General features: G+C 37.4%; 1 long non-coding RNA gene across 1 annotated transcript; it reads right to left on the bottom strand.

Annotated features, from left to right (window-relative positions):
• Window positions 1–2,644: 2,644 nt before the first annotated feature.
• On the bottom strand, window positions 2,645–9,046 carry LOC120119396. The gene is made up of 3 exons (XR_005515827.1): window positions 8,898–9,046; window positions 3,471–3,642; window positions 2,645–2,724 (listed from the first exon to the last, which is right to left on the bottom strand). It is a non-coding gene; the product is annotated as an uncharacterized LOC120119396 (long non-coding RNA).
• Between the last annotated feature and the right edge of the window lie 926 nt (window positions 9,047–9,972).

Raw genomic sequence — 9,972 nt, 5'->3', positions numbered from 1 at the left:
TATTTGAGTGCTTGAAAGAAACCACAATCGCACCACCTCTCTTGCAGATTAACTCTGAAAGAGTTAGCTTCAATCCCTTGCAGCGGACGTGGCATTTCGGTTACACGAAACAATTCACGGGTGCGAGAAAAATTTGTAACTAACATCCCATTTGATGTAGCCATTTTTTTCTGTAAATCGGCTACTAGTCTTGGGTGGTAAATATGTCCGTTTTGCATCCAAGTAAGAGCTTGTCCACCGAGTTTTGCAAAGAGTTGACCCAAACGAAAATAAGTCGTTTTGACCAACGCCGTGACTGGTAAATGACGCGCCCCCTTTAAGGTTGAATTTATTGCTTCAGCCAAGTTTGTTGTCATATGACCATAGCGATACCCCCCGTCATATGCATTTGTCCACATTTCTTTGCTGATGTCCATAATGTACTCGCACCCCTTCTTATTTTTGCCAAACAGCTCTTGTAGCATCGACTCAAACCTTTGAGGTAAGAGTTCGTAAAAATTAATATAAATTCATAATAACTTTAAAATAAAAATAAATTTAAATATTAACATTAATTATAAAAAATATTACCATATCGCTAAAATGTCTGGAGATATGATCATTATCCAATCGCAACAGCATTTCGTTTTCCATTATAACTGTAGACAAAACAATATAATTAGCAAAAAAATTAATAATTCTAAATAAATAATAATTATATAAATATTATTTTAATAATAAAATAATATTTACATAAATATATTAATATAAAAAATAATAACTATTTAAAAAAATACTAACATAAAAATAAATTTCTTACCACTAATAACAAATTTAAAACTCAAATAGTTGGAGAATTTGAGTTATATAAGAGAGGAGAAGATGATTTTGGTGTGAAGAATGAGTGAGGGTTGAGGGGGTTTATATAGGGGAGGAGGAGGGGTAGTTAGGAAAAACGGATGGGGGCATTAATGACATTTAATGGAAGGCGCGTCCCCGGGGATGCGCCTTCCACACGTGTCTGCTGATATGGCAAAGGCGCGTCCCCGGGGACGCGCCTTTCACACGTGGCATCCAAATCAGCGAAAACACGGGTAAAGCGCGCCCCCGGGGACGCGCCTTTGCCAACTCAGCAGAAAGGGTGCTAGTTTTGGAAATATTGGTCGAACGGTGTTAGAAAAGTAAAAATAAAAATAAACGGTGTCAGTGGGGTAAAAAAGCCCAATTAACACTCATCTTTGGGATACCAAGAAAAAGGCATGTTACTGTTACTCTGGGAAAAGAGTATCTGTGTCCATATGATTTTGCCTTTTGTTCCTTTATGTTTGTCATCTAATGGCGGTCCACAAATTCATGGATACTTTTATTTCTTATTATAATTGTCTTATATCTGCATGGTTAGTTGTTATAAATATCTTTTTCTTTTAAAATAAAGGTTTTGAAAGAATAAAATATATGATTTTAAATAGATGATTTTATTGAATTATTGTTTTCAAGAATTAATATTCAATGTGTTGACAATATATAATTTTATATATTATCAATGAATTATATGACGATATTATAGGATTTTGTATTTTCAGTGACATTAAAAATATCAAATTCAATCAATAAATATCACAGTGATAAATTTTTTGAGTGGTCACTTCACTTTACATCACTGATAACTGTTACTATTATATTAGTGATAATTTATTGAATTTTATCACAATTAATTTTGGTTTTTGTGACTATTTTTTTACATAAAAAGATTAATAAGATTAATAGCAATGATAAAATTTTAGAAACTAATATTATTCTTATTAGTGACAAATATTTTATCACAATTGTATAATTAAAATATTTATTATTAAATCAATTATATAGATATATTCCAATTTTTAGTTGTATTCGTCTTCTTTAAGAACTTGCATTACAATCATTGTCATCAATTAAGTTATTTGTTAACGATAGATAATGTGACATTTATACATGTTTATCTTTTGTGTAACCACTAGTATCTGATTTATCAATCGACTAATCAAATCAAGTACTACATAGGCGAGGGTGACTCCCGAATCCAATTTGATTAAAGGATTTAGTACCTCATCCACTAGATCAACTAGTTATTGATGATTCAACATGTTATTCTTTAATAAATTAATATAATACATGGCTTTCAAGAATATTAAACATGGGGCATGCTTAACTAGTGTGCTAAGAAAGAAATATTTGTTTTTGAAAAAAAAATATTTAGGTTAAATTATTTTTAGATTAATTTTAGGGTAAACTACTCAAATGGTCAGTAATGTTTTGGTAGGTTTTCGTTTTCACCATTGATGTTTCAAAAGTCACAAATTGGTCATTAATATTATCGTTTGTTACAAATTGGTCACTCGACGTTAACAGCCGTGACGAAAATCGCACGTGGGCCGTTAGATGCTTACTTGGATGGCATAATTACACAAATAGTCCATGTTATTTATATATTCTTTCAATTTGATCTTAATTTTAATAAATTAAAATAAATTTACCTAAAAATATAAAATAAATTAAAATAAATTTACCTACAAATAGTCCATGTTATTTATATATTTAAATACTTTAAATAACTTTATTTGAATGTTTTCAATTTGAGTATATCTTTATTAAATATATACTTTAAATATATTTACCTATAAATAGTCCAGCTTCTTCATTCTTATGCCTCTTTGAATCATTAATAACATTTCTCAACTTATTTATCTCTTCAGTAACCATAGAAAGCTGCACTATAACAGTCCACCTTTCAAAATAAAACTAAAATGACCGAAGATTATAGACAAAGAAATAGGATACAAGGACACATTCATCAGCCCAGTTCTTTGGTAACATCGGCAGGTCCAATCAAGAAGTAAATTAACACAATTCTGTTTAGAATCATTTGCTCAATTTCAATCATTCATACATGTATAAATGCTGATATGCTATCCTGGTTCAATTATTCATGAACTACCCTATTTGCTCATTTAAAAATGTTTATTTTTGCAAGTCCCTGATATCTGCAAAGGAGGAAGTTAAATAATTTCACAGTTTTAAAACATGACCAGAAAATCAATCTTCAGGAAAAACATTATGTTAAATAGCGAAGTTACAAAGCCTTGCTCATGACCTGAGAAAACCACAAATTGTATGCAGTCATTACTCTAATTGTTTTAAGGAAAGAAAGAGTAAACCAAAGGAACTCATGGATTCTACCTTATCTTTCCCCCCACTCAAAAAGGAAAAATAAGTAAAAATTAACTATAAAAGACTTAATCCCTTCATGTCGTTGTCACCTTTACATGCTTCCAGGTGAAAACCAAAGCGAACCCCATGGAGGTTAACCCCCAAGAAAGTATGGTATTTACAATGGTCCCCAAATTACAAACTAAGCTCTCTCATATTCCACCATGTTGTGCAAACTATTAGAAACCAATTGAAATCAAAAGAATTGTACCATAATGAAAATGACTACTGCATATAACACTTACCATGAGTTCAGTCCGCTTGACCTCTGATTTTAAGACTTCTGCCTTCTCTTTGGCCAACGCAGCATCAGCTTCAGCATTCTGTTTAGCAAGTTCTGTGGCATCCAGTCATACCTCAGTTTGCTTCAAGCGCGCATTTGCCTCTCCTATCTTAATTGTACTGTCAATCACTTCCCTGCATGGAAAAGAAATCTCAACTTAAAGCAAAGAAGATATAACAAATAAAACAAGAACCAAAAATAGTTTAATTGACAGAATATTCACGCATGCATGCAGAAAGTGGCATGATTACATAATATTTAATAAAATTCAAGAATGCATAAGCATGTATTTCAATATATCATTCAACAACAAACTACAATGATAAAAATAAAACCCTGTCAGATCATTCCAAAATGAAAAGCATGAAAGAAAATAAACAAATCATTTCAGGGAAAAATAATCGTAGTAATAACAATTTCTTAGAGAATGGGAAATTGACTAGAAAGGACAAAACCAAGTGATTCAAACCAGGACCGGAAAAAATGAAGGCAGAGGAAGCTATAAAGTTGCAAATGATTCTTAGAACAAGCTTTGACTCACCCTAGAATTTTCCTCACTTCAGAAATCAAAGACTTACTAATAAATAAACTACAAACAAACACTCCATTTCTTCCCTTCAGCAGCACCTACATATTGACAATGTAGAGGGTGAAAAGGAAAACCACCGACAGTTTTGTCATTGTTTTTGAACTTTTAGCTAACAAGATGGACCAAAACAGTTAAACTGTTGACGAAAACGGGTAAAGAAAACAAAAGAACACGAGAATTTTACGAGGTTCGGCAATGTGCTTACGTCCTCGGTGCCTAGGCGGCGCTAGAAGTTTTTATTCAATAATCTTTTAGGTCTAGGTTACATCTCTATTTATAATAGAAAACCTTGGTACATAATTACAAAATCAACCCTGTACCGTACCGCGGGGGCTACGCCCCCGCACCCCCAACCCACATAATTCGTAACCCCACAACGAGACTTTCTTTGTAAGGACAGTTGATGCTCGCTTCGTTCACTCCATCTCCTGTCCTCTTTACTGGTATATTTATGAGCCATACCTAACAAATCTCCACCTTGGCAAATATCCTGCCTCTTGGAAACTTCAATGTGGGTTACCTTGATCCTTTAACAACTCGAAACATTCAACAAGTTCAAGCAATGCTTGAACTTGTCTGTCGTAACTGGCTTAGTGAACATATCAGCGGCATTCTCATCAGTATGTACCTTCTGAAACAAAACCTCTCCAGATGCAACCAACTCTCTGATCTTGTGGAACCTTACATCAATATGTTTAGTTCTAGCACGATACACCTGATTCTTAGCCAAGTGAATAGCACTTTGATTATCACAAAGCAACTGAACTCCACCTTGTTGAACACCCAACTCCTTCACTAAACCAGTAAGCCATAAAGCTTCTTTTGCAGCTTCAGCCGCTGCCATGTACTCAGCTTCAGTTGTAGATAGAGCCACAATAGATTGAACAGTAGACTTCCAACAAATAGGCCCTCCACCAAGAGTAAAGACATACCCTGTCGTAGATCTTCTATTATCCAAGTCACCTGCATAGTCTGAATCCACATATCCTACAACCAAAGGATTATCCCGCTGACTCCCAAAAACAATTCCATGTTCCACAGTACCCTTTAAGTACCGAAAGATCCACTTGACTGTTTCCCAATGTTGCTTACCAGGTTTAGACATGTACTTACAAACTTGACTAATAGCATGAGCTAAATCAGGACGAGTACATACCATCGCATACATCAAGCAGCCAACAGCATTAGAATACGGAACCTTTGCCATATCTTCAGCTTCCTTATCTGTCTTGGGGCACTGTTCTGATGAGAGCTTAAAGTGATTCGCCAATGGAGTGCTAACTGGTTTCGCGCTGCTCATCGCAAACCTTTCTAGCATTTTCTCAACATAACCCCGTTGAGATAGCCGCAGTTTCCTTGAGTCTCTGTCCCTGCAAATTTCCATTCCAAGAATTTTATTTGCAGCACCTAAATCTTTCATATCAAATTCCTGACTCAATAAAGTTTTCAAACCGATAACATCATCCATGTTCTTCGCAGCAATCAACATATCATCAACATACAGTAATAGAAAAATAAAAGAACCATCATCAAGGCTCTTAACATAGACACAACAATCATACTCACATCGGTTGTAGCCAATCTTGATCATATAGGAGTCAAACCGTTTATACCACTGTCTCGGAGACTGTTTCAACCCGTACAAAGATTTCTTCAATCTGCAAACTAAATGCTCGTTTCCAGGTTGAGTGAAACCTTCAGGTTGCCGCATGTAGATCTGCTCCTCTAAATCACCATGCAAAAAAGCAGTTTTAACATCCATCTGCTCTAAATGCAAATCCCAACTAGCCACCAATGCAAGTACTGCTCGGATTGAAGTGTGCCTGACCACAGGAGAAACGATTTCATCATAATCAACTCCTTTCTGCTGTGAAAAACCCTTCGCTACCAAACGAGCCTTGAACTTCTCCCCCTCTTTTTCTGTTACTACTGGTTTCTTCTTATACACCCATTTGCAACCAATCGACTTCTTACCCTCAGGAAGGGGAACTAACTCCCATGTGCGATTGTGATTCAAAGACTCCATCTCCTCAATCATGGCTGCCATCCACTTGTCGTTTTCCTGACTAGTAACGGCATCATGAAAAGTAATCGGATCATCACTGCTAACAATAAGTGCAAAAGATACCAAGTCTTCAAAACCCAATCTGTTCGGAGGCTTTATATTCGTCAGTCTCACCCTGTCTCTGGCGAGACTATAATCCTGCAAATCATCCGTAGTGGAACCACCAGAAGTCGGTTGAGAAGTTTCTGGTTTCTCAACTGGAAACTGCTCGAGATCCACCACTGTCGTGTCTTGCTTCTGCTGCAACATGGATTGTTCATCAAAAACGACATCTCTACTAATCACAACTTTCTTCGCAACTGGATCCCAGAACTTGAATCCTTTGACACCTTTCTTGTAACCTAGAAAAATGCACTCCTTCGATTTTGCATCAAGTTTGGATCTCTCATTAGCAGGTACATGCACATAAGCAGGACAACCAAAAATCCGTAAGTTATCAAAACTAACATCATGACCAGTCCATACCTCTTCTGCAACTTTCCCAGCCAGCGATGCCCTTGGCGATCTGTTGATAAGGTAACACGCCATGTTAACAGCCTCAGCCCAGAAGTGTTTGGGAAGCCCCGCAAACATCTGGCTCTTTCATTCAACGACCTGTTCATTCGTTCCGCAACACCATTTTGTTGTGGTGTCTTGCGCACTGTAAAATGCCTCTGAATCCCATGCTCCTTACAGAATTGTAGGAACTGTGAATCTGTGTACTCCGTACCATTGTCAGACCGCAAACACTTGATTTTTCGTCCTGTTTGGTTTTCTACCTCAGCTTTCCACAGCTTGAACTTCTCAAAAACTTCAGATTTCTGTTTCAAAAAATACACCCAAACTTTCCGTGAAAAATCATCAGTAAAAGTAACATAGTACCTAGATCCACCCAAAGACGATGTCGTGGAAGGCCCACATACATCAGAATGCACATAATCAAGAATCCCTTGAGTTGTGTGCTTCGCAGTCTTGAAACGGACTTTAGTCTGTTTACCAAGAACACAATACTTGCAAAAGTCGAGCTTACAGCTTTTGACACCATGCAACAAGTTTCTCTTGTGTAATTCTGCCATACCACGTTCACTAAGATGAGCAAGACGCATATGCCACAATTTTGTCGTATCATCACAGGACTCAACAGAGTGAACTCCACCTGCAACGGTACTCCCTAACAATCTGTAGATATTCCCTGCAGTCATCTTGCCTTTCATCACAGTCAATGCTCCTTTAACAATCCGAATGGTTTCCCTATCCTCGTCAGCCTTAGGGATAAAACCATTCTTGTGCAAAGTGCCCAAGGAAATCAAATTCTTCTTCAAGTCTGGGATATGTCGAACACCACTCAACGTCCGAACGGAGCCATCGTGCATCTTAATTCTGACATCACCAATACCAACAATATTGCAACATCGATCATCACCCAAATAAACCGAACCAGAATTAACCGGCCTGTATGTCAAAAACCATTCCCTATTTGGCGTGATGTGATAAGAACATCCAGAATCAAGAATCCAAGCATCCGTCAATTGTGTCGTTGAAATAGAAAGCATATCACCCTCACTGCAATCAGAATTATCATCCTCGACCACGTTCACAGACTTGGATGAGCCATCACGCTTCTCATCAGTCTGCTTTTTCAACTTCGGACAGTCTCGCTTCATATGTCCCGCCTCCTTGCACTTGTAACAGTGAATCGTCTTCTTATCCCTGGATTTGGATCTGGAATTCCGCTTCCCGGACCCTGCCTTCTCTGGCTTCCGTCCACGATCTCGATTACCCTTGACATATAAACTATCGGCTTGAGAGCTTTCCCCTGCATTCTTCTTCCGCTGGTTGTGAGCCAACAAGGATGCAGTAATCTCCTCAACATTGATAGTCTCTTTCCCATATATAAGAGTAGTCACCATGTGTTCGTAAGAGGGAGGCAACGAACACAACAGAATCATCGCTCTGTCTTCATCCTCAATTTTCACATCAAGCCGAGCCAGATCAGAAACGATTTGATTGAAGACATTCACGTGTTGCGCCAAATCGTGATCGTCCTGCATCTTCAGCCCATACAGCCGCTGCTTCAGATACAGTTTTGTCGTTAAGGATTTGGACATAAACTGACTTTCCAACTTCCTCCAAATTTCGTCTGGAGACGATAGATGCATGACGTGATACATGACCTCGTCCGCCAAGCATAATCGTATGGTTCCTGCCGCTCGCTGCTGCAATTCTTCCCAATCTTCCTCATCCATCGACGCCGGCTTTGTAGGTCGCAAAGCCTTCAAGATCCCTTGCTGCGCCAATAGATCCTTCACCCTCGTTTGCCATAATCCGAAGTTACCCTGACCATCGAATTTCGCGACTTCGAATTTTGCTCCTGACATCTGATACCAATTGTTGACGAAAACGGGTAAAGAAAACAAAAGAACACGAGAATTTTACGAGGTTCGGCAATGTGCTTACGTCCTCGGTGCCTAGGCGGCGCTAGAAGTTTTTATTCAATAATCTTTTAGGTCTAGGTTACATCTCTATTTATAATAGAAAACCCTGGTACATAATTACAAAATCAACCCTGTACCGTACCGCGGGGGCTACGCCCCCGCACCCCCAACCCACATAATTCGTAACCCCACAACGAGACTTTCTTTGTAAGGACAGTTGATGTTCGCTTCGCTCACTCCATCTCCTGTCCTCTTTACTGGTATATTTATGAGCCATACCTAACATAAACCAATATAATACAAAATAAGCTGGTAACATACTTTTGTAATGTTGCAAACTTGACAGGTATATCTTCAGGACATGACACATCAGGTATGTCCTTCGTAATCAGTTTCCACAATGACAACTCATTCTCCAAGTTCTTCAAACTTATCTGTTGTTCTTGCAACTTGGATAGCTCTGATTCCACCCTCTCTTCCAGTAATTTTGCCTTCAATAACTCAATGTCCTCGTGAGATGATTTCAACTTTCTTGCCTCTCGTACTTCAGACTCCTGATGAGAACCAAGAATCAAAGGCAGAAGTGAATGAATTCATGAAAAACAGATATATAAAGAGGGAGAAATGAACCATACAGGAATTAAGACTGTCTTCCAAAATCATTGACTAACAGGTCAAGCCAAATAAGCAGTCAGATCAAAACTTTAGAAACATAACTCATATTCATACCCACCAACACATCAGCAGGAAAGCAAAAAGGGGATAACAAAGTTTATGCAAATAGATTACTAACAGTTCAAAGAGAAAATATAAGTGTAACACTACCAGGCACTGAACGGCATTTCCTCCACTCATGCAAATGATCAGTGGACAAGAAGAAATTTGCGGAATTTCTCAGATTGCTTCATGGATATACAGATGCGTGTTTTGGAATGTGAGAAGGCAAACCACTCAATATATTCAAAAATCAGCAGTTTGGGCATTTTGACATGTACATAAATAACAAAACTTCTAATACTATAATTTTATAGATGATAAGAGAATTTAAATAACAGCTATCATACAAAAAGAAAAAGAAAAAATTTGCATAGTTTCTAAGCTCCTCTTGCAAATGTTTTATCAAAATAATGCTCTCAGAAGAAGAAACTTCTTGAAAGGTGAAACTTGAGAACTTCTCTACTTCACTCTTTTGGTTCAGGCACTGCAAAACCACAAAATGGGTAAATGTTAACAATTTAATAAAAAAATCATCTAAACTACATCCTGCAGGATATGAACAGTTTGCATCTTAAATAATAAGACTTCAAGAGTCAGTCAGACATTCAACAATAAAACTAGAAATCCTAAGTAATTCATCAAAACCCAAACAAAACAAAGTTAAAATGGATATGACAAT

This window comes from Hibiscus syriacus, unplaced genomic scaffold (genome assembly GCF_006381635.1).
Source record: "Hibiscus syriacus cultivar Baekdansim isolate YM2019G1 unplaced genomic scaffold, ASM638163v2 tig00110332_pilon, whole genome shotgun sequence".
In the NCBI taxonomy this organism is placed as follows: Eukaryota; Viridiplantae; Streptophyta; class Magnoliopsida; order Malvales; family Malvaceae; genus Hibiscus; species Hibiscus syriacus.
This window is presented reverse-complemented; position numbering and strand designations above follow the sequence as displayed.